Source organism: Lissotriton helveticus, chromosome 4_1 (assembly GCF_964261635.1).
Source record: "Lissotriton helveticus chromosome 4_1, aLisHel1.1, whole genome shotgun sequence".
NCBI lineage: Eukaryota > Metazoa > Chordata > Amphibia > Caudata > Salamandridae > Lissotriton > Lissotriton helveticus.
The window spans coordinates 782,737,298-782,761,612 of record NC_136063.1 but is presented as its reverse complement, the minus strand read 5'-3'; the positions used below and the strand labels follow the sequence as shown (position 1 = coordinate 782,761,612).

Genomic DNA, 24,315 nt, shown 5'->3' with positions numbered 1-24,315 from the left:
GTTTATCTCTATGTGGACAGGTTCAACTCTTACTTGGGGCTGCTCCTGAGGTTGGCAAGGTTTAGAGGCAATATTAATGTATGTTTCATTATTGGTTAATCCGGCTAAAATAGGGGAAAGTTCCGCTTGTAAAATTCCTTTCAATTGTTTTGTCAGGGCTTCCACAAACTCATCCATCCAGCTTGGTTTTAATGTATCAGCTACCCCTGCATTACTGGTAGGTTTGGGAGTGCATCCCATTGGAGCGAGCAAGGGCATAGTGGGGCACCCATGGGTGGTGACCTTATCTGACAGACCGCTTTGGTTTTCTCGCAACTTGTTGCGTTTCATCTGGAGCACTCTTACAGGATTGCCCAGCTACGGATACAGACGATGAGGCCATATCCGTCAGGTTAAAGTCAACATCAGGCTGGACTAGAGATGGAACTTCAGCGACATCGACAGAAGAGGTTGGGAGTATAGAGACAGAATTCACTACCTGTTCCCCACCTTCCAATGAAAGTCTCCTCTCAGTCAGTTCAATCTCGGTGGCAATAGCCCTTTCAATCGAAGTGTCTTTGGGAGGGGGTGGAGTAGCTTGAGCCCCCTGTACACTTACTTTTCCATATACTGGGCTCTACTTGTTGGATCCAAATAACAAATAGATGGGGTACTCACCGAGGCAAAAGAGCGAATTTCATGAGAAAAGCCAAGGGAGGTGGGCCAGCCCTGCCTCTCTCCGGGCGTAGACTGGCCCAATCTTGGCCCGGGGACGTTGACCGGCGTGTCCCGCGTTGCGGGAACGGAAAGGGCTCTTCAAGTGCCTCACCTCCCCTCTGCCCCGCCTTCCAGGAATGAGGTCTGGGGGACGTAGTCCCACCCCAGACAGAGATGTGCAGAGTCTCTGGTGCGCAGGGAACTGCTGGTCAGCATTCGAGCTGTGGGACCAGAAAGCTCTCTTCAAACACGTTGCCTCCGATGTGTCACACCTTGCAGTAGAGAGGTCTAGAGGACATAGTCCCACCGCAGACAGATGCGAGAAGAGTCTCTGACGGGCATGGAATTAGTGGTGTGCCCATGTACAGATGTTAGCCTTTGAAAATAACATTGCTTAGCCACATCTAAAGTCATTTATTGTGTCAGTTGGCATTGTTGTGACTTCTGTTGATTCCAAGATTTTCTGCTATCTCTCCACCTCTAGAGACTATCAATACTGGACCAGCTATATTCTTGTAAGTGTATTGTCTGGGGAACTGTAGCTAGACACTGATGGCATATCAACCTTTAATTTGCTGGTGTATGACCCTTTAGTCTCTGAGTGAGGCTGCACTACTAAACAGGATATTAAGGGCGATGTAAACGAAATATCCTGCTAACTGTGGGCTCCATTTGTTTACTTGGCTACTACCTAAGTTCTACACAGAACACTCCTTTTCCATAGCGGCATCTATCCAAAGATAAAAAAGCAACAGAGACAGATCCCACTGAAGGCCTAAAGTCTTGCCCTCCGGCAACAGTTCCTACTTGCTCTCCTGAACTGTCTTATTCTGTAGGCGATCGATATATTCACTTCTCAATGAAGCTGAAATCTCACTTGGGCGTGCTACAGCTTGCTTTAGTAATATAGGAACGTTGCCACACAGTATGCATCAAATAATCGCATCGCAAGTACAAGGTTGAGGTATGGCATTTATAATTGAGGTCAGTTTAAGTACTGAATTTCTTGGGGTTATTTCTGTTTTACGATCAGTAACGTAAAACGGCAAACTTCAGTTTAGAATATTTTGTCATTACATTTTGTGAAGTTGGCACTTATGTTATTATAAAAAATAAAAAGGCTTCTGAATGTTTCAGCAACTTCAGTCATTTCACAGGAAACCGAAGTAAATACTCTTTAATTTCAAGTCTCATGGAGGTCAGAAGAATCAGAAAATAAGTGTCATGCTGTTTTCAATGAAAAGGCTCCCTTTTCAATTTTTGTAATGTACGAGTTACTTACCTTCGGTAACGATGTATCTGGTAGAGACGTTGTCTAGCCACAGATTCCTTAACTTAGAATATCCCCTGGCGTGAGACTAGATCTGGATTTTTTGCAGCAGCACCTCTGCGCGCCAGGGGACGGCGCCACATGACCCCACCCCGACGTCGTCCACGTATGTGACGTCAGCAAGGTCATATAAGTCCAACCTGGCGCGCGGACGTCAGTTTTCTTCCGAGAAACCTTTCCGCGGCCACCAACCAAAAACTGTGAAAGCATGGGAACAGTGTACGAGGGATGAAAAATCCAGAAATAAAGAAGGAGGATGGTGGAAGACACCATCTTAAAGACAGAATTAGACACTGCCTACACATATAAGTGGAAGCTGTGAGAAAGAGCCCCGCAAGCCAAGCGAAGACCTTCCCCGAGTGCAACAAGGAAGAATATCTCAACAGACAGAAAGACTGATCGTGCCATGTGGAACTGTGCCGTCCACTAAGAACGGACACAGAAAGAACAACAGTCCACTGTACGAAAGAATGAAAAGACTGGCCTTTCCCCTCTAAAAACAGAGGTAGGAAACAGAGCACAACCGACCCTCAAAGAGGATGACCACGAGGAGAACAGGACCATGAGGTAGTAGAGAAGACGGAAGGAAGGGAAGGGAACTGGAGAGGAAAACGAATCTCCTCGTGAATCAAAGGCACCATATAACATAAAAGAAGCCCTCAGCAGAAGTTAACTGTATATAAAAGCACCCAGGGGAGTGCAACAATCTGAACCTCCTTGAGATATAACTCAATGGCAACTGAAGAGGCCAGCGGAGAACCCCACTAGACAAGGTCCTCGCAGAACGGAGAGGCTGGGTGGGCGTTAAGGAATCCGCGTCTAGACAACGTCTCCACCAGATACATCGTTACCGAAGGTAAGTAACTCGTACATCTGATAGAGACATCTAGCCGCAGATTCCTTAACTTAGAATAGATACCACAGCCATACCCCAAAAGGGAGGCGGGTCTGCGACAGAACAACAGAAAGGGCCAAGCATCTGATACGGCAACAGAGTGACTGATAAAAGGGGGAAAGCTGTAGCAGAACAGCCAGACAGCAACCCAAGCAGCTCAAAGAGCAGAAATAACAGGATAGAAGATATCCTAAAAACATGCCAGCATGGCCGCACACCATACCCGTATAAAAAATGACAGGTAGAATGGCATGAGCCCTATACCAGAGCAAGAAAGAGAGAGGAAGAAGGACCACTGTCCGTTTAATGACACACGATGAGTGCACTGACCCAAGCTCGAAATTAAATTGAAGAGATGCAGCCAGCACCTAACAAACTAGCGAATAGAAGGAAGCCGAAGGAGCCGGTGTCCAGCCCAAAGGCAAGAGCTAGAACCTGAGCTATGCGTTAGGAATAGCCAGCGGGACAAGAAGCACGCCAAGTGCACACCCAACCCCAAAAAGGGTAATGAGGGGCAATTAGCATCAATCCCCAACCCGCTGAAGCAGGTAGATTATGCAGCAGGCAAACGGCCATAGCGACCTTAAAGTGACTTACACAGGATGTATAAGAGCGCCCGACCGTGCAGCATGAAGCCAAAGCGAGAAACAACCCACAATGTAGGCTTGCAGGCAGTAGTCAATGACCACTGCCATGTGAAAAACTGTCCCGCAGGCGTAGCATCGTAACAAGAGTAGATAAAAGGGCATATATTCGAAGGGTGGTGCCAAAAACACCAAGTTAACAAATGGTAGCAAGAGTCTCAGAATCCGAGACCAACATTCCAGAAAAGACACCTACAGCGTCGAACACCAAAAAGGGAGCATATACCAATTTGGGAAATCACTCCAGTGAACAGAAGCAAGGATGCCCTTATGGCAACTTGCAGCAACTCCGAAAAGCTCCCCCACACATTGACATATTGGTCCAGACCTCGCAGCCTCAACAAGAGGTGGCGATGTAGGAAGACCTGCATGTATAAATAAATGTTGAAACATAATTATGTAGAAACAGAACTAGCCAGGAGCATAAACATGCCCATACCGGATCATACCTAGCACAGTAAGGGCAGTTAGGAGCCGTTTTTGAAGAAGAGACCATGAAACCTCCCAAGGAGGCGGATGACAATGGCGTAGGCAAATGGCACTAGGGAAAACATAGAACCCCGTACAGCGGACCACCAAGCGACCTATGGAGCCCACAGGATTTCCGGGCCCAGGTGAGATAAGCAAAGCTATATAATAGCATACAAGTACCCCACATGGAGTATGCATACCCCAAACAAAGGGGAACACCTCTTAGGGCAATAAGCCAGGCTAAAAGAACGCAGTAACGGACCGAACACTGTGAACTGAGTTCTGAGCCGTAATGACATTACCGAGTTGAGCCACCGGCTAAATACCACAGTCAGAGGACACAGCAACCTGTGAAACACGGCCACAGAAGGCCAACAGGCAGCTGAAAGCCAAACGCATCCAAGGGATGCCAACAAAAGGCTAAGTACCCTTGACCACAGAAAAAGAAGACGTAAGGCTCACTGCCCATGTTAAACACATAGCGCATCTAAAGGATGCGAAATGAAAAAGTACTACCATAGAAGACAGGCCTAAAAGGACCTAAGTGGGAGGACAAAAGCCCGCCAGAAGCCGGTGAACCGCAGATTCGGCGTGAGCATCCAACAGCAACCCCCCCATCAAAGGGTAAGTCGACCAGTCGCTCCCGGATATTTTCAGGGCAGACGCTATCTCGCAACCAAGTGGGACGCCTTATGGCAACAGAACCCCCCCATGGCTCGGCCCAAAGAATCCGCAGTATCTAAGGCTGAATGGATTGTGAATTCGGCAAGGTCGCATCCATCCTGGAGGAGGTAAAGGAGATCAACGCGAGCACCTTCAGAGGTGGCAGGAAGCAAAGACTCTGCCGAGTCCCACAGGGCAGGGGTAGCCCAAGCCAAAACACACACTGTATTCAAGGATCGTAGGGCTGCACTGGTGGATGCAAAGATGTTCCTACCCCATGACTCAAACCATCTGGACTCCCGAGAGGTAGGAAGCGTTAGAGGGGGCAGAGAAGGAAAGGCAGTCTGCAACACAAACCCCTGCGCATCAGGGTGCACAAAAAGACAAACCGGATCATGTGGAGCTAGACGGTGGCAGTGCAAAAGTGAACGAGCCACTGGGTCACCTGAAGCAGGCCGGACCCAGGTACCCAAAAAAAGGGCATCATAAAGGGAAGCCTCAAAAGGTAAAAGCGGCTCCACATTTCCGGACCCACGGTGGAGGACCTCAAGCAAGGGGTCCACAGACAAAGGGGCAGAGAGGGGTTGCATATTTAAAATGCGGGTGGCCAATGAGACCACTCTCAAAAAAGCCGCACCAGCCTCTGTAGCTCTCCGCGGAGGGGACAACAGCTCATCAGTGGGGGAGGGATGTAAGCTGACCCTCCCAAGACACTGAGGGTGCACCCAATGCCCCACGGAAGGAAGCCCCATGGAAGAATGAGAATCCTGACGCGACTCCTGGGGAGGCGAACAGCCTGCCACATCTGGGAGCGCCTGAGGATGCTCCACAAATTCCAAGGGGGGCACTGGCAACACTAGCTCCGGTGATGCCAGGCAGCGCCGAACTCTCTCCAGAGGCCTCTATAGAAGAGTCCAGAAGTCGGCGTTGGCCACAGCGTCAAAACGAAACTATGACAAGCTCTCCCTCTGAAGAAGGAGAGGGTGCCGGAGCCGGCGAGGCAAGCTTCCGCCGGCGCCGCCTCATCCAAAACAGGCTCGGAGTTCAGAGAAAGGAGCGGAGGCGGAGTCCAGGAGGCAAGCCTCTGGCGCCGGAACGGGGACGACCCGGCTCCGGACAGGCGGCCGCCCGCCCGGAAGGCTGGGGTGTGCTCCAGTCAGGGCCATGAGCACCGGCAACCACCTGTGGCGCCACAGGGAGACTCGCAGGGCTATGTGGCACGGTAGAGGCGCCGTGGGTCGTAGAGGGGATCCAGCTGGGCCGCGCCCTAACGACTCCATGTGCACCGTAGAGGAGGACTCAACCAGGCCGCGCCCTAACACCACATCTCCGACATTCCTGGGAGGCAAAGGCTCAACTGGCTCCGGGGGCGAACCTGCCTGCAAGTCAGTTGGAGACCCCACAAGAAGCAGAGGTCCCGAGGACGCCCCAGAAATGGGAGAGGACCCAAGGGAGGCCTTCAAAGCCGTAGCATAGGCCTCCATTTGGGCCCGAGTCATCTAGAAAGGGCAGAACAACCGTCGGGAGCGCACGTCCAGAAAGTTCCGAGAACCAGTGCCACTGACAGCAGAAGAAGGTGAGGTCAAAAACCTAGACGACAAGCGCCTCGAATTACCAAGTGGAGAAAGACGGCCCCGGTCCCCAGAGGGCGATCAGCGGCGGAGCCGAACAGTAGAGGGACCTGCTATCGACGAAGAGGCCGGGGGGCGAGACGACTCTGATCGGGACAGCTGTGCCGAGAGAAGCTTCATACGGCGCTCCCGCCGAGACTTCGGTTTGAGACGTTGGCAGGCTTCACAGTCCCTGGAGTCATGGTGCTCGCCCAGACACAACATACAAATAAGATGCGGGTCCATCACGGACATCTGCCGCGGACAGGAATTACAAGATTTAAAGCCCAAAGGCATCGCACACTGTTCCCGACGCGAAGCTTCGAAAAGGAGGCCTGTAAACAGGCCAGAAGGGACCGCTCACTCCGGATCCGTGTTGCACGCGGAAAAGAAGGAAACTGATTTCAGCGCGCTGAGAGGGACTTATATGACCTTGCTGACGCCATGTACGTGGACGACGTCAGGGCGGGGTCGTGTGGCGCCGTCCCCCGGCGTGCAGAGGTGCTGCTGCAAAACATTTTCGGATCCAGTCTCAAGCCTGGGGATATTCTAAGTTAAGTAATCTGTGGCTAGATGTCTCGGTCAGATCCTAATGATATATATTCAAGCACTATTAACATCAAAGATTATTACTTACTCTCCAATTTAGGTAAATGGGTTGGTACTCATACACCTTAACTTATTTCACGTCTTCTGTGTTGCCTAAATGGCATGCTTGTCTAATGGAAACTCTTACATACTGGTAATACAAAAACATGCTTCACTGAAGATTGTCTTCACTGTGTCTCATCAAGAGATGATGGTTTAATTTTTAGCAACGTGGAGCTATTATCACATCGACTAAGATTTGCATGTAAACATTTAAAAACACTTCAACACATGCATTTAAAAAAAACTACGTGAAAGACACGCATTGCCTTCACCGTTCGTGCTGGAAAGTCTACCACTCAAAAAATCATGAAACAGACAAGTCAACACAAAGCAGTCAGAGTAGCAACTGCAAACAGTTTCCAACCTGGGTCCCAATGCCACTGGATTTCTTCGGGTTACAGTAATGGAGAGAACAGAATTTGAATTACAACTGTTGTTACATATTTGACATATTATACAGCACAGTTTGCTTTAGTAGTAGCCCCATTGTGCTAAAACCTGGAAATAGCTACGAACCACACACCCGTCCCACCCACTAAGGCCATCAATTTAGTATAAGATAGTTCTGAATTATCATGTTGGCAAAGGAATATGCAAAAACCACTTCTCAGAACTTTCTTTAACCCCTTCCACGCTCATGACGAGCTGGGCTCGTCATGGTGTAGCCTCCTCGCACGCTCATGACGAGCCCAGCTCGTCATGAATAATGGAAAATGGAGGATCCCAGCACCGGGGGGGAAAACGCATAGCAGCCAAGTGGTTAAAGGGCCATCCAGTGAAAATTGTGTCCTCTAATCCAATCTTATATAATCGACAATCACTAACAAAAGAGGTTCTGGAAATAACCTTTGTTTGATGATCTCTGGTTGGGATGTGAAACCTCCTGAGACATCATTCAGTAGATGGACACTTTAATACACAGGGAAGAAGTAAGATGATGCCAAGACACAATTATAGAGAACATTGTGAGCTAAACTAGCTAATAATATGATCTGGAAAGATATGCAGAACTTCTATAAGGTAAGGGCCACTACAATCACAAACAGAAAAATACCATACTCGCAATACACGTTAAAGTAGCTTATTTAGCATTGTTTATAGAATCTAGTTTGTTGGACTTTGAATGACAAGTATTGCAAGCAAACGGCAGTGTCTCTGTACTGAATACATAATGGATCAATATCTTGTGTAAGTATAGAGATGCAGGTGTAATACTCATAGCTGGATCTTGCACTCGTAAGTGCGGTGCACAGAATTTGCAATTCTGCACTCGCATTGCTATGTCACTACCACAGAGATAATGATATCTTAAAGGCTAAACGACGAGTGAACTAAAATAAAATCAGGCCCGATGCCACGCTGCCCTACCTCACAGTACCAGGTCTATCAAGTCCAGGAATGGTGGCTTCAATATACTAGTTTAGAAAGCATAAAGTGAAACTATATATGCCACACTAACACACTCATGTCATCTCACATGAGGAAGAAAGTGATATTTAAACTTGCTTTTACATCTACCGAATACTCCCAATCACCTCTGCTTTAGAAAGCAGCCGAAGGCCTGGCAGTTTGCACCATAGGACTTTGACTCTGCTCTGTCAGGAGTTATCTCTGTTGTAGTATGCCAGCGCCGGAAAGGCTTGCCTGGGGCAGCTATGTGCTTTATAAATTAGTATAACATGACAAAGAGGATGAAATGGCAGATAAATTAAGAGTGTGGAACCCTTTTCCTCTTTTGGGATAGCTTTCTAGTAAGATTACTGCGGTGATTCGGATATAAACTAAGGTCAGCATTATGCAGCAATTCAGCAGCTGCTTACTTTTTTATTGCATGCTTCTGGCTGGCTGCTGGACTAGGCCCTGTTTGCGTCAGGTGTTGAGGGCAGGGTTCTTGTTTACTGACGAGAATCATAATCAAAGAGAGGGAAAGGGGTTGCTTTAGTACATATGCTAAATTCCAAGTGATATTATTTATGGTTCTTCCCTCTTCTTTTTCATGTCTTTTATAGTGCAGTCAATACTCAAGCAAATGGTGTGCAGTACTTTCTTATATAATAGGGTTGTTTGAAGTTGCCTAGTTTTTTTTCTCTTGATCTTTACATATTTCTATCAAAAACTATGATAAATACGCAAACTTCTCAAAGTTCAATGCCTTATGGGTTTTCATGTGAAAATTAGGCCTTTCGTACCCATTTGCATTTTAAGTTGCGCCACTTGCAAGGAACGCGTAGCAAGGCATGCACATGCCTACAAAACGCTCACAAGCTACCATAACATAATTTCAGTGTGTTTGTTAGAAAAAGCGAAGCAAGGTATGCACCTCCATACAGAATGCGCACACATTTCTGGTGCAACATTTTTTAGAGCAGTCAAGAGTAAAATCTTAACATGGTATGTACTTGCATACAAAACACAAACATTTTATCAGCACCAGTCAGTACTGCAATGAGCACACAGACATAGAAAATATTGGTAACTCCACAAACCATGGGTAGACCAACAGAACAAGTTACTTACGGTTGGTAACGCTTTTTCTGGTAGAGACTATCTTTTTTTTTATATATAATTTTTTTTATTGCAAGCAAGTCAGATCATGAAATGAAATACAAACAGCCAAAAAATAAAAAATATATATATTTTTTTTAAAAAGCTTGTTATAGTGTTGTTATGTTTTGATGGTTGCACAGTAGCACTGCACAGGAAACTGTTTGGAGTAATGTCTTTCAATCTGCAAGGTAAAGAAGTGCTATGATGTAAGGACACGGCGCTACTGTGGTAAGGGTTGGATGTTCATACAAATGGCTTGGTCCTCTCCCGTTTATTCCATTAACGGGAGTTGAGCGCCTCTACGCCCCCACATATGGGAGATACCCACAATATGTTTGGAGCTGGGTTGGGAGTTTGGAGTCTGGGGGGTTGGGGAAGGCTTTGGCAGGTTTGGGGAGCTGAAGTGGGCGGGGGGTGGGCAGGGGACTTTCAGGGATCTCAGGTCTGGATCAATTACACAACGGGCATAGGCGGGAGGTCGGGAGGGAAGGTAGGAATGGGATCTGTTGGTTGGAATACTGCTTTGATTCTAAAATGATGCCCGCAGACAGTTGTTTGGTTTGTTGCCTTGTACTTAGCAGCTGGTACTGGGGGGTGAGCTCGCTCTCTATGCTTCAAGATTTACCGAATGGAGGGTCATATGGATAAAGGGGGCAAGATTAATTGGATCACATGGAATGTAAGGGGACTGAACTGACCACAAAAGACGCGGCAGGTATTGGCATTTTTAAACAGACACGGAGTGCAGGTGGTCTTCCTTCAAGAGACTAACCTTAAAGGGCGGGCGGCAGAGACAGTAGCTAGACAGTGGGCGGGTACTAGATTAGCATCAAACTACTCATATGCTCGTGGGGTCATGATATTGATTAAGAAAAATGTACCGTTTGTTTCACTACACGAGGATGTTGACAAAGAAGGTAGATATATTATTTTGCATGGGAAATTGTGTGGTACGCTAGTCACGATTATCAATGTATATGGTCCAAATATTGATGACCCTGACTTTTATGTCACTCGATGGAATAAGGTATATGCTCTGTCACCCTCAGCAATTATATGTGGTGGGGATTTGAATGTGACATTAGATAATGCGCTGGATAGGAAGGATGATCGACCCCACACATCAAGGAAGGCGGCTGATGCGGTGCGAGATGGTATGAGTGGACTTGGATTGGTGGATGCGTGGCGACTGGGGCACCCGGGAGTGAGAGAAGGTACTGGTTACACATCGGCACATGACACATGGTCGAGGCTGGACTATTGGTTGGTGACACGGGATGTTAGCGGCTGGGTGATGAAAGTGTGCCATTTGCCTCGGACACTGTCGGATCATGCTCCTGTGCTTATGGAGGTGTGGATGCCATCGCATGCACCTGCTCCCTTCACGTGGCGTCTGCCACCTGGTACTTTAACGGACCTGGTGTTGCGTGAGGAGCTGAGGGCAGATATTGAAGAATTTTTTGACAAGAATGTTGGCTCTGTTGATAACATGGGAACTGTATGGGAGGCCTTCAAAGTGACGGTTAAGGGGAGCGTGTATTGGAATGCAGTCTGGTGTGCTCAAATCGCTGAGGAATTTCATGGACAAGCTGGAGCGTGAACTGCTGTGCCTAGAGTGACGGCACGAGCTGCAGCCGGCGGAATCTCTGTTGGCTGACATACAGCTAAAAGTCTCCGAGTATAACGACCTAGCAGAGCAAGAGGTCACATTTTTGTCCAAACGTACTAGGGCATGGTATTATGGTGAGGGAGGGCGACCGGGACGTGGGCTGGCGGATAGAATTAAGGAGCCGTGGGCTAGGCACTGTGGAGTACAAGAGATTATGAATGGGGATGCCAACGTGACGAGTGCGGCTGGCGTCCTGGATTGTTTTGTGCAATATTACGAGCAGATGTATGGGCATAGGGAGACGGCAGGGGAGGATGAGATTGCGCAATATCTGGAAGACATAGCGTTGGTCTGGCTATCGAAGGGACAACAAGATTTCTTAATGCATCACATTACAGAGGGAGAGTTTCGAGATGCAATTGCGGCCCTGCCAAACGGTAAAGCGTCCGGAACTGACGGTTTACCATCTGAATTTTATAAGGAGTATGTAGATTTACTTCTGCCTCATTTGGGGATGGTTCTGGAAGAAGCTTTAGAGCAAGGACAGTTACCAGCAACGATGAGGGAGGCATTGCTGGTGGCTCTGCCGAAACCAGGCAAGCCACGGAATCAATGCGAGTCATATCGGCCTCTGTCCTTGATGAACACGGACGTTAAGATTATTGCCAAGGTGCTAGCAACACGACTGCGACTGATATTGCCGGTTATGGTGCTGCCGGACCAGTCCGGTTTCATCCCCCTTCGCTCCACGACAATTAGAGGGCTTTGTTTGCTGTTCTGCATCTCCTTAAACCGGATCTTGCTGCGGCAGTGCTATTAGACGCTGCGAAAGCGTTCGACTCCGTTGCCTGTCGATATATGGTAACGGTGCTGCACTGCATGGGAGTGCCGTTTTTCTTTACGTCCTTAATCACACTGCTTTATACAAACCCGATTGCTCGGGTGCGGGTTAACGGTCATGTGTCGGCACCATTTTCTGTGCAGAGGGGGACTAGGCAGGGTTGCCCCCTTTCACCCTTACTATTTGCTATCATATTGGAGCCCCTAGCATGTATTCTGCGACAGAGGTATGCGGACACGGCGTTACGTTTCCCTCTCAGGTCCCTGGCGGTATCTATGTATGCCGCTGATATGGTTCTGTACGTTAGGGAGCCTGCCAAAAATTTGGAAGGAGCACTTCGGGAATTTATTCAGTTTGAACGCTTCTCTGGTTTATCCATTAATTGGGATAAATCCATATTGTTGCCACTCACGAACGCCACGCAGCCGTTCCCACTGGAATTTCCATTGGCATGGGCGACGGAACCTGTTCGTTACCTGGGGATCTGGGTACACAGGGACTCCCAAGAGATAATTCGAGCTAACTACGGAGTGGCTATTTCAAAATTGGAAGATCAGGTAACACGCTGGATTCGGCTACCACTTTCGTTTGCTGATCGGGTTTCTCTGATAAAAATGGTGGTCCTACCTAAATTTTTATACTATTTTGTTAATATACCAATTGCCCTGACGTCTCATTTTTTTGCACAGCTTCAGTCATTGTTAATCACATTAGCCTGGGCAGGGAAGAAGCCACGTGTGAAGTGTGACACATTAACAAAGCATTATGAGTTGGGAGGATTTGCCGTGCCGGATATGAGACTGTATTATCTATGCGCTCAGGCTCATTTTGCTACTTACTGGCTTTCGGCGCCACCATATACACCGCACGTAGCAATTGAGTCAAGCGCAGTACTTCCGCTACCCCTAAAGGCGATGATAGTAAATCCACATTCGGTATTTGACAGGGGTGAAGTGGACACGGTACAGTGTACTTCTAAGGCTTGGGGGGAGTTAGGCAAGCGCTCGAATAGATTGCCACTATACGCCGCGGGTATGCCGTTGTTGTATCATGCGGATATCTCGGTATCGAGTGAGGTGGGAGCTTTGCAGTTGCTGCAGGGTGCCGGGATACACACTATAGGAGATGTCTTTCCGATTGCTCAGTTTCTTCCGTTGCAGAACCTATTGTAACAGGTGACTAATACAACCATGGCCACGTTCATTTATGTCAGGCTACGAACTGCTATACGCACGTTATATCCTTCTTTCCGGGCTGAGCCGCCTGTGTTAGGTGCCTTACAGTTGCTATATACAACGACCAATCTGGTAAAATTAATCTCGCGATTGTACCGGGCATCACAGGAGGATGAGGGAGGAGGTGGTGTGATAGCTAAAGCAAGATGGGATGCGTGTTTGCCTGAACCATTGACCGATGATGACTGGGCTGAGTGCTGTTCTATGACTGGTAGATTTGCAGCTAATGGAAACTTTCGTGTCATTCACTATAAATTCTTGCAACAATGGTATTACACACCTGCACAATTGGTTAAGTATGGACTTCGCGAATCATCTAATTGTGTACGTTGTGGAATGGAAGGCGCCGACTTTATCCATTTGGCCTGGGGGTGTGCACGAGTGTATGCGTTCTGGGCAGCTGTGACTGCGGCGCTGTCTGAAATGATGTAAATTGAAATTGCTACTGACCCGCGCTTATGTTTGCTGGGTATGGCCTCTGGAGTGCCTGCCGGAATGAGACGTTTGGTAGTGTTGGCGCTGCAGATTGCAAGCGCAGAGCGGCTGCTTGCTGGGGTGGGAGACGAGCGCCGGATGTCAAAATATGGTTGCAAGACATAGCATATTGTCGCGATCAGCTGACTTGTTATAATGAAGAACTTCCTGCTACCTCGCGCCCGCGTGATGTTTGGGGCCCTTACACTGCGTATATGCTGTCTAAGCTTGATGATGATTGATGAATGTTACAGCGTGTGGGTCCGGAGACGGAAAGGGATTTCCCGGTTAGTACTGAATGCGCAGATGTCCACTGCCGTGCTGTGACTATGGTATTGATGTTCTTCTCTTCATCCTGTGAGTATCCATTATAGGATGGGCATTTGTAGACACTTGACCTCACCTCCATTTGTCTGTGGTACGTTTTCTTTCCATGGGGAAGCCTGCTGCAGTGAGCATGACCTGACCAGTGCCTCAACCAACGCTGTGACGAACTCCATATCCCGTATGCCTTGAATGACTTCTGATTTTATGCAATATTGGACGATGACCTGGTTGGATCCCTGGGTTGTTGGGGAGGGGGATGTTGAAGTATTCAGTTGTTTCTATTGTATACCTAAAAATAAGACTGCTCATAATCTATATGTTGATAATGCAAGACTCAGGTTCATCATGTTGAATTGCTGTAACACCTTGCCTTTGGTCTCAACTACTAAGATTTATCAAGATGATTGTTGTATGGACATGGAACTGCTTTGCGTCCGGCCCTATTTACGGGTTGTAGGCCATATGCTGTGTTCTTGTAATAAGGTACAATAAAGGTCTTCGAAAAAAATGTTTTATTGCAAGCAAGTCAGATCATGAAATGAAATACATACAGACAAAAAATAAAATATATAACACATTTCGATATATGCTTAGAATCAGCAAATTTCATTCACAAATGAAAAAATATATAAATACTGGTTACGACGTTTCACCCTGGATCCACTGTTGGAATGGGGCCCACATTTTCCGTCCTTCATGTCTTTTTTTCCGCCCTTTTGTTGTGTAAATAGCATGTTCCAAATTGTACATAGCTAGCAGACGAGGCCTCCAAGTAGAGAAGGATGGAGGATCTTGGCTAATCCATTATTGAGTGATACAAGCACGTAAGATAGACATAGCAATAAATATCAGCTTTCTATTATCAAGTCCAGTTATCGTAGAGGACACCCCTATCAATACTAATTCTGCAGTTATGTTTACTGAGGTTCCCATTAACACACAGAGAAAAGATTGAATTTCAGAGAGCAGTAATCTTAGTTGTGGACAACCAAAAAACATGTGCACTGCATTCGCAGCATCCAATGCACATCTATTACTTGATGTTCCTTTAGCCACCCCCCACTTATAGATTCTTGCCGGGGTGTAATAGAGATCAAAAAGAACCATGTAATGCTGTGTGCGAGATCTGCCAGTCAATAAAATGGAATTAGCCAAGAGAATAGAGTCTTCAATCAATACATTATCCACACCAAGCATCTGGTCCCATCTCTCTTTTACCAATGATAAATCATCTGAGTAGGATGAAATCAACAAGTTATATAGAAAACCAATTTTTCTTTTAACATATAAGCTGTCAATCAGGGGGATTTTCTGAAGACCAAGACGTTCCTGTAGGGATAATGTTTTAAGGAAGCAATGCAGCTGTAAAAATTTATAATAATCTAAAGAGGTAAGATTAAACTTGAGTTGAAGCTCCGAAAAGGGTATCATATCATTATTCTGCCATAAGTTGCCAATGCAGTTAACACCCAGATTACGCCATTTTATCATGATATGATCTCTAAAAATTGAAGGAAGAATATATTGAGCCGACAAAGGGGTATACCTCACAATTTTTGACATCCCCAGATGTCGCCTAATTATCTTCCATACCAGATATGCTGCTGTTATAATCTTAAATTTCGTTTTCTTATAGTAACTGGGTTCTACGTTCTTGAGCAAACATCCACGGGCCTCAGCCCCTAGAGCGAATTCATATATCGAAGGGGAATATGCCTCTAAGATTGGTGCTTTAGAGCCTAAAATTAAGGGATTAATAAATTGCAATAGGGATGCTAAACAGTAGAACAAAAAATGCGGAACCCCCACCCTCCTCTAGCCTTCGGGAGGATCATTTTTTTATAGGCTCTGCGATGGCGTTTATAGCCCCTGGTAGAGACTATCTAACCACAAATTATTCACCTTGAAATATTCCCCAAGTGCCAGACTGGATTCAGAAATTCTTAAGCAGTACATCAGCATCCCAGTAGGATGTGTCGTTTGGCTTTACACCAGTCACTGCAAAGGTGACATGCGTGGTCCAAGCCCAAACAAGGACCACCCCGGCACGCTGACATCAGTTTCTTTCTTGACTATTTCCATGACCAAAACTCTGAGCCACGTTGGGTGTTTGACCATTGTGCAGAATCTAACAGGATATTAAGGTGAAGATCCCATTTTGCAGAACAGGGAGGATCAGCGGGTCGCTGAGGAGTCTGTGGTTACCCAAGCAATACCTTCCAAGAGGTGGGTCTACGAATAGCTCAAAACAAGAAGTAATGACAGACTGAACAGGCAAAATGCCGTCCAGATGCACTTAAGTGCCCAAGCAGTAGTGCTTTGTGAACATGTGGAGGGATGCCCAGGTAGCATCTTTGCAGATGTGCAAGGCAGGTACCCCACATACTAACCCAGTAGTAGTGGCTTTAGCCCTAGTGCAGTGCAAGCGCTCAAGAAGCATAAGCTTTTTAGCTTATGCCTAGCAGATCTTGATTGAGATCACTATCCACTGAGAGATGGCCCATTTCTGCACCGCCTTAAGCTTTTTCGCTTCAGTGAACCCAATAATGTTTATCGTCCCTCCCCCGTCCCTCCCCTCCCTCCAATGCTCTTTGGTCTAGTCGATGTAGAAAGAGAGAGAGCAATCTTTAGGTGCAGACGGTGGTCTCTCTTCTCATCCTTGAATTGATTGTGAGTGAGAAACGCTGGCAGCGTGATGTTCTGGCCGACATGAATGGGAGTGACCACCTTCGACAGAACAAAGGCACATCTCCCAAGAACCTGCTTGTCTGGGTAAAATCTGGTGTATCGAGAGTTACCTGAAAGAACATGAAGCTTTCTGACCCCCCACTAGCCGAAGTGAAGGCCACCAATAAGGTAGTCTTGAAAGGGGTAGGATGGAACAAATGTTGCACGCCCTTAAGAAAAAATGCCAGAACAGGTACACAGTGACGGCTGATCTGGCAACCACAAACAATCCAATGTGGCCAAACCGTAACCCTTACGGTGCTGAAGACAAGGCCTAGCCGGGCTAAAGACCGCACAAGGGGACAAAAGTAGGTCAACATGACGGGAGGACACCAAGCCACAAATTTGTCACATCAGCAGGCATATACTGTCTTTGTTTCGTGACACCTGGTTGCAAAGTTGACATCACAAATCTCAAGAAGCAAATCAAAGGCATTCAGCTGTCACTGCTCAATCTCCATGCATGAAGATGGAGTGAGCACAGATTTGGGTGGGGTCCTAACGATGAGACAGCTTGATCTGAGGAAAGATGCTTATGCTCAGAAGTTCGGGATACTAAAGTCTCCTTGCCCAGTTCAGAGCCACTAGGAAGACTTGGCACAATCGGTCATGGCATTCTTGAGAACTCGGGGCATGAGCGATATAAGTGAAAAGATGTAGAGGAGTACCAAGTTCCAATTTGAATGAAATGACTCTAAGCGAGAACTGCTTTGCAATCTCCAACTCACAAAAGGGCTGACATTACGCTTTAGAATAAACAGGCCACGATTCTCCCCATTCTCGGAAGGCACCTTGCGCCACCTCTGGGTGCAGAACACCATTCATGATCCACAAGGCATTGACGGCTGAGTTCATCCGTCATGGTGTTCTGAGATCCTGCCAGGTGCTGTACAACCAGGAAGATGTCCTGTCACTCCAACCAGGTCAAGAGGCGCAGGGCCATGTTTGTTACAGTACCATATGGTGGTAGTGTTATCTGTGAACTCCTGAACCAGCCTTCCTTTGATGGATAGGAGGGGCTTTCAAAGGCAAGCAGATCACCCTCTGCTCCAGAAGACTGATTTGGAGCTGGGACTCTGCTGAAGACCAGAGTCCTCTGATCGCCACGTCTCCCAAGTGTCCGCACCAACCCAGAAGCAATGCATCGTCACCACTGTCAATTCAGGTGGGGGTAGGGAAATGGGTCTGCTGCAGATCCAATCGTTGTTCATTCTTTTACTGTCTCCTTTGGAATCTAGACCAGGTTGGAGAGATCCTCCTGATGTTGCACCCACTGGGAATTCATGTCCCACTGCAGAGCCAGCATGCAACATTGAGTACTGCTTCACCAGCAGGAGGCCATCAGATCAGGAAGTCTCGGACTCAGTCTCACCGAAATCCGGGACAGAAGTTGAAACATAAGGATCATAGCCCAAATGCCCTGGACTCTCCAATCTGGAGGGTACGTGTGGAACTGCACTGTTTGCAGATTAGCTCTGATGAAAGATAGCATCTCAGAAGTAATCGGGTGTATAGCTCTAGTATGACGCGGAGGTCTCTATCCTTTTACGGCACCCGAAAGTAGGTGCAATAGCAACACATCCTAGTTCTGGTGCTGGTACCCTCTCAATAACTCCTTTGGCCAACAAAGTCTGAACTCCATCAGCATGCTAGGGTTGTTGGTAAAGGCAGAGGTGTTTCCACACAGGGAAGGGCATAACCCCGCTGCACAATTTGTAGCACTCGCTTGTTCAAAGTGATTTTGGTTCATTTGGGCAAGTGGCCCCTAATTCTGCTGTCAATGTGATGCACAGACGGGGTGGAGGCTCACTAAAGCAGCTTGAAGGCTGTGACAGCCGGAGGGGTGGGGGCTGGTAAGCAGGCTGGGTACTGGCTCCTGCACCCTCTGAAGGATCCGTGATCCCAACCATGAAAGGACTGGTAAGCCTGCTAGGCAGGCATAGAAAGGCTGGTATTTTTGACGCAGATAGGGGGGCGCCGACAGCGACCACGGAAGAGACAAAAGCACAAGTTACTTACCTTCGGTAACGATATATCTGTAAGAAACAGTAGTTAGTGTTAGATTCCTTACCTTAGAATATTCCCAGGCGTCAGACTGGATCCCAAAAGTTTTGCGTAGCAGTACCCATGCGCATCGGTAGGAGTCGTCTGCGGCTCCGCGTCCGTCGTCGGCATCGTGATCGACGCGATGACGTCGGAGTACTTAGACGCCGCCCTCGCGCGCTGACGGTAGTTCTTGTACATAGCTTTCCGCCCCAGGAACGCAGAGCCATGCCAGAGACCGACACTGGTGCCATGAAACTAGGGCCCTCAAAAGGAAATACCTTAACCCTAGATATCAGTTCGCAGAACAGGGAGGATGGGTGGGGTGGTAAGGAATCTAACACTAACTACTGTTTCTCACAGATATATCGTTACCGAAGGTAAGTCACTTGTGCATCTGAAAGAAACAGGTTAGTGTTAGATTCCTTACTTTAGAATAGATACCCCAACAATACCAACCCCGGTGGTGGGCCTGCGAAACAATATCACACCAGAAAGTCCTGGAGAACAGAACAACCAAAAAAGCCATTTCTCCGGACTTGGCGGTCCAGGTAGTAGTGTCTAGCAAACGTGTGCAGCGAGGCCCACGTAGCTGCCTGACAGAGGTCCTGCAAGGGCACTCCCTGACCCAGGGAAGTAGTAGCCGCCGTGGTCCGAGTGGAATGGGCCCTCAACCCAACAGGAGGCTCCTTTTTCGCCAAGGAGTAACAGACCTTGATGCACAACATGACCCACCAAGAGATGGTCCGCTTGTGCACCGCCCGTCTCTTCTTAGCGCCCACGTATCCAACAAAGAGCTGGTCGTCCACCCGGAACTGGTGTGTGCGGTCTAAATGGAACAAGAGCGCACGTTTTGGGTCCAGACGCTGGAGCCTCTCTTCCTCTTTCGAGGGATGCAGAGGCGCAAATAAGGGTGACGCCCTGGTGTTCCAGCCATTGCCAGAGGTGCAGAGGCTCCTGACAAAGGGTCCACGACCCCACCCCGCCCTGTTTGTTGCAGTACCACATGGCGGTGGTGTTGTCCGTGAACACCTGCACTACACTTCCCCGGACAGAGGGAAGGAATGCTTTCAGTGCAAGACCGATCGCCTGCAACTCCAGAGGTTGATATGGAGCCGGGACTCCGCCGGAGACCAGAGGCCTCTGATCTCCACCTCTCCCATGAGGCCCCCCCATCCCAGGAGGGACGCATCTTTCACTACAACGTGCACCGGTTGGGGTAGGGAGAGGGATCTGCCGCTGACCCTATCGCGGTCCGTGAGCCACCACTGCAACTGTCTTGCAGTGCCCTCCGAGATCCGAACCTGGTCGGACAGGTTGCCCTGATGCTGGGCCCACTGAAACTTCAGGTCCCAATGCAGAGCCCGCATCCGCCACCTGGCGTGATGCTCCAGAAGGATGCAGAAGGCCATCAGCCCCAGAAGCCGCAGCGTCAACCTGACGAGACTCGGGATAAAGGCTGAAAGATCGGAATCAGAGCCTGAATATCCTGAACCCGCTGTTCGGGAGGATAAATCCGAAACTGCGCCGAATACAGAACCGCTCCGATGAAGAGGAGCTTCTGAGAGGGACACAGGTGTGACTTCGGCACATTGATGGAGAACCGCAGGAGGTCGGTCGTAGTTTGGAGGTGGCTGACGACTGTTTGGGGCGTGCCCGCCTTCAACAACCAGTCATCGAGATAGGGGAAGATTGAAACCCCATATCTGGGCAGATGAGCTGCGACCACCGCCATCACTTTCGTGAACACCCGAGGGGCGCTGGTAAGGCCAAAGGGGAGCATGGTAAACTGAAAGTGCTTGTGGCCTACGGTGAACTGCAGGTAACGCCGGTGGGCCGGCAGGACGGGGTAATGGAAATATGCGTCCTGCAAGTCCAACGCTACCATCCAGTCTCCAGGGTCTAGGGAAGCTAAGACCTGAGCTAAAGTCAGCATCTTGAACTTCTCCTTCCGGAGGAAGCCGTTGACGCTCCGGAGGTCCAAGATGGGGCGTAGGCCTCCTTTGCCCTTCTTGGGTTCCAGAAAGTAGTGGGAATAGCAACCACGTCCTACTTCTGGCCCAGGAACGCGCTCGATGGCCCCGTTGGCCAACAAGGCCATAACCACCTTCTGCAGAAGTTGCAAGTGATCCCCCGACATGCGGTGGCATGGCTGGAGAGGTCGCCTCGAAGGGGATTGAGTAGCTCCTTTGGACGATTTGCAGCACCCACCTGTCCGACGTGATGGTACGCCAGTGGAGGAGGTGATGGCAGACCCTGCCCCCGACTGGCGTCGTATGGGCCTGAAAACTCGGCCTAGGAAGGCTTTGAGGCAGATGTTGGCGGGAGCGGGTGTGGACTGACCTGGCCGTTGTCCCCCGGCACCGCCACGGCGGTTACCACGTCCGCAAACGCGTTGAGGTTGGTTCTGCATCCTGTGGCTGGCTGGACGTGTGGGGGCACCCCTCCTGTGGCCACGAAAGGGGCGAAAAGCAGCAGTTTGCTGACGCTGGCCCGACAGGCCCAAGCACTTGGCCGTAGCCCTGGAGTCTTTAAAACGGTCTAGCGCACTATCTGCTTTGTCACTGAAAAGGCAACAGCCATCAAAGGGCATGTCCATGAGCGTGGACTGGACATCCCCCCAAAAATTGGCAGACATCAGCCAGGCTTGGCGGCGAACCGCCACCGTCATTGCCATTGCCCTACCCAGCGAGTCCGTGGTATCAAGTCCACACCGTATGGAGTAGCGTGCTGCATCCCGCCCTTCTGCTAGGGCAAGCTTTGCCTGGACCTCCACCGGGCACTGCGACAGCACATCCGCAACCGTATCGGCCCAAAAGGCAGGCGTTGTTGACAGACCGCAGCCCCAAACTCAGTGAGGAGAACAGTTTCTTCCTGAACTGATCGTACCTTTTGGAATCCCGATCCGGAGGAGCGGTCGGGAATGCAGTCTGGGATGTAGAGGCCTGGATTACCAGACTCTCAGGGGTGGGGTGGGTGGACAGCAAACAGGGGTCGCCTGGAGCCGGGCGGTGGCGTGGGGCCACGTTCCGATCCACAGGGAGGCCTGTAGAGGGCTTGGACCAAGTGCCCAAAAGAACGTCAGTGAGGGCCTCGTTAAAAGGCAGTAGAGGCTCCGAGGAGCTTGCCTGTGGTTTGAGCACCTCAGTGAGGAGATTAGTCCTCACGGCCGCGACAGGGAGCTCAAGAGCCAAGGCCTTGGCTGCCCTTAACACCACGCTGTAAGCTGCACCCTCCTCCGAAGCCACGGAGGCAGGAGAGATGAATCCAGTGTCAGACAAAGTGTCTAGACCACTGGCCTCCCCCAGCTCATCTGCCCAGTCCTGGCTCAACTGGCACTGCTGTGACAGAGGGTCCTCAGACCCCTCCCAGTTCTCCCCTTCATCCGTGTCCTGAAAATCAGGCATAAATGACGGAGCTGGGTCATAGATGAATTGCTCACCCATCGACGTCGGAGATGGTGCCAAACGGTGCTGCAATGGCATTGTACCCGGAATGGGGCTGAACCCGGGGCCGGCGTCGTCCAAAGACGGTGCCGGAAGCGACACCATGGCGGTCAGCACCAGCGGATGAGTCGTGAGGTCGATTGGTGAGGGCCCGGATCCAGGCCTGGATCCTGTGGGGCCCTGCGGCGTCAGGACCGAAGTCGACGACGACGCCGGGGCCGAAGCACCCGATGGCGCCCGGGGCCTCCGGCCCGCTAGGGCCCCCAGTCAGGATTGCAGGGCGCGAAGGTGATCCGATAATCCACGACGGAGGAAAGTGAGTCCTCATGGCAATGAGGAAATCACAAATCTCCTCCGGCTTCGCTCGCAGGCCAGGGACCGGAGGGTATGGGCCTGGAGGCGGAGCCGCGCGGGCGGTTTCGCCCGAGCCCTCAGCTGCGTCGCGCAAGCGGCGAGGGGGGGTCCGAAGAGCGATGACGTCTCTTGGACTTTTTCTTAGAGTGCCTCGACTTACCGGAGGACTTGGAGCCCGACGAGTGATGATGATGACTATGAGCGACGACTGCGGCTCGGCAACTGGTCCCTCGATGCTCGAGCAGCTTGCGGGACCGCTCCCGCCTACCCTTCGAGGTCAAAGCCCGGAAGTCAGGGCACGACTTGTCGTTGTGGTCGGCCCCGAGGCAGTAAAGGCACCAACGGTGGGGGTCGGTCAACGACATCATGCGGTGACAGGCCTCACAAGGCTTGAAGCCAGGCATCCCTATCGGCACCAGGAGTCGATGTCGACTCGAAAAGATGATCAAAAAGAGATCAAAAAGGTGTTAAAAAAGTGACCAGAGGATCTGCGCTTGCTGAAAAAAGAAGAACTGATGTCAGCGTGCGAAGGCGGCGTCGAAGTACTCCGACGACGTCATCCCGGCGATCACGATGCCGACGACGGACGCGGAGCCACAGACGACGCCTACCGACGCGCAAGGGTACTGCTGCGCAAAACTTTCCGGATCCAGTCTGATGCCTGGGGATATTCTAAGGAAAGGAATCTAACACTAACCTGTTTCTTTCAGATCTATTGTTGCTGTGGTCTGGAAGACAGAGGCCCAGGGATGTCGCTGTGACCCAGCTTTAAGTAAAGAGCACAATCGCTGTGTCAGCTTTGACACCAAATAGGCAGGAGCCATAGTAGGGTATGTCGGTCAAGGATGCTTGGACATCCCTACAACAACCCAGTGGACTCGAACCAGAAGTAGTGGCGAAGTGCCAATATACAGCCATGGCCTTACCTAGTGAGTTCCTGGTATCCAGTCCACTCCATGATGCGAAGTTAGCTGCGTCTCGACCGTCCACCAGTATTAGGTTCAGGATGGCTCAGCCCTTCTGATGGAGCATAGGCAGCAGTTGTGCAACAAAGTCCCATATAGCATGGGAATGTCAGCCTAAGAGGCATGCCGTGTTCACTGACCGCACGGCCAAGCAGGTGGAGGAGAAGATTGTCTTCCAAAAGGTGTCCAGCCTCTTGGACTCCCTATCCGGTGAAGAGGAAGGGTATGCATTTGGGTTGACCTTGGCTGTTAAGTCCTGCACAACCAGACTCTCAGGGGAGGGATGCTGGGAGAGGAAGGCTGGATCTCCTGGGAAGGGGTGAAGGCAATAGGCAATCATGCGATGCCCAGGCCCAGAAGGTGGTCTGTGAGGGCCTCAATAAATGGGAGCAACTCCTTTGCAGAGCTCGGCCCCAGGTGAGCACCTCCGTAAAGACATTGGTCTTGACTTCAGCTGCTGGCAGATGCACGTCAAGGACATCCGCTGCTCTACACAACACAGTTGCAAAAGATATGCCTTCCTCCAGAACAGGGCCCGGAGGGGAAAGCATGCCAGAGGCAGGGTAGGTATCCAGACCAGAGGGTCTCTCAGCTCCTTATGCCAGTTGGCTGCTTGGTCGGGACCCTACCCCACTTCAGTCTCTAAGAGGGCAAGTCCAGAGGTGGATGAGGTCTGGACGATGCCAGAGTTGATGTTGAGTGGCGTCGGGATAGCACCGCCTCGGAGTCAAAAATAGCGACAGGCTTGTCAGGCAGCACTGGACGGGTTGGGTGGGGGGATGCGCCT

At 49.7% G+C, this 24,315-nt stretch overlaps 1 protein-coding gene across 3 annotated transcripts in view; it reads right to left on the bottom strand.

Moving 5' to 3' along the window:
* OSBPL1A (oxysterol binding protein like 1A) overlaps positions 1 to 24,315 on the bottom strand; it is a 1,891,697-nt gene that overhangs the window by 38,879 nt on the left and 1,828,503 nt on the right. The window lies entirely within an intron of this gene.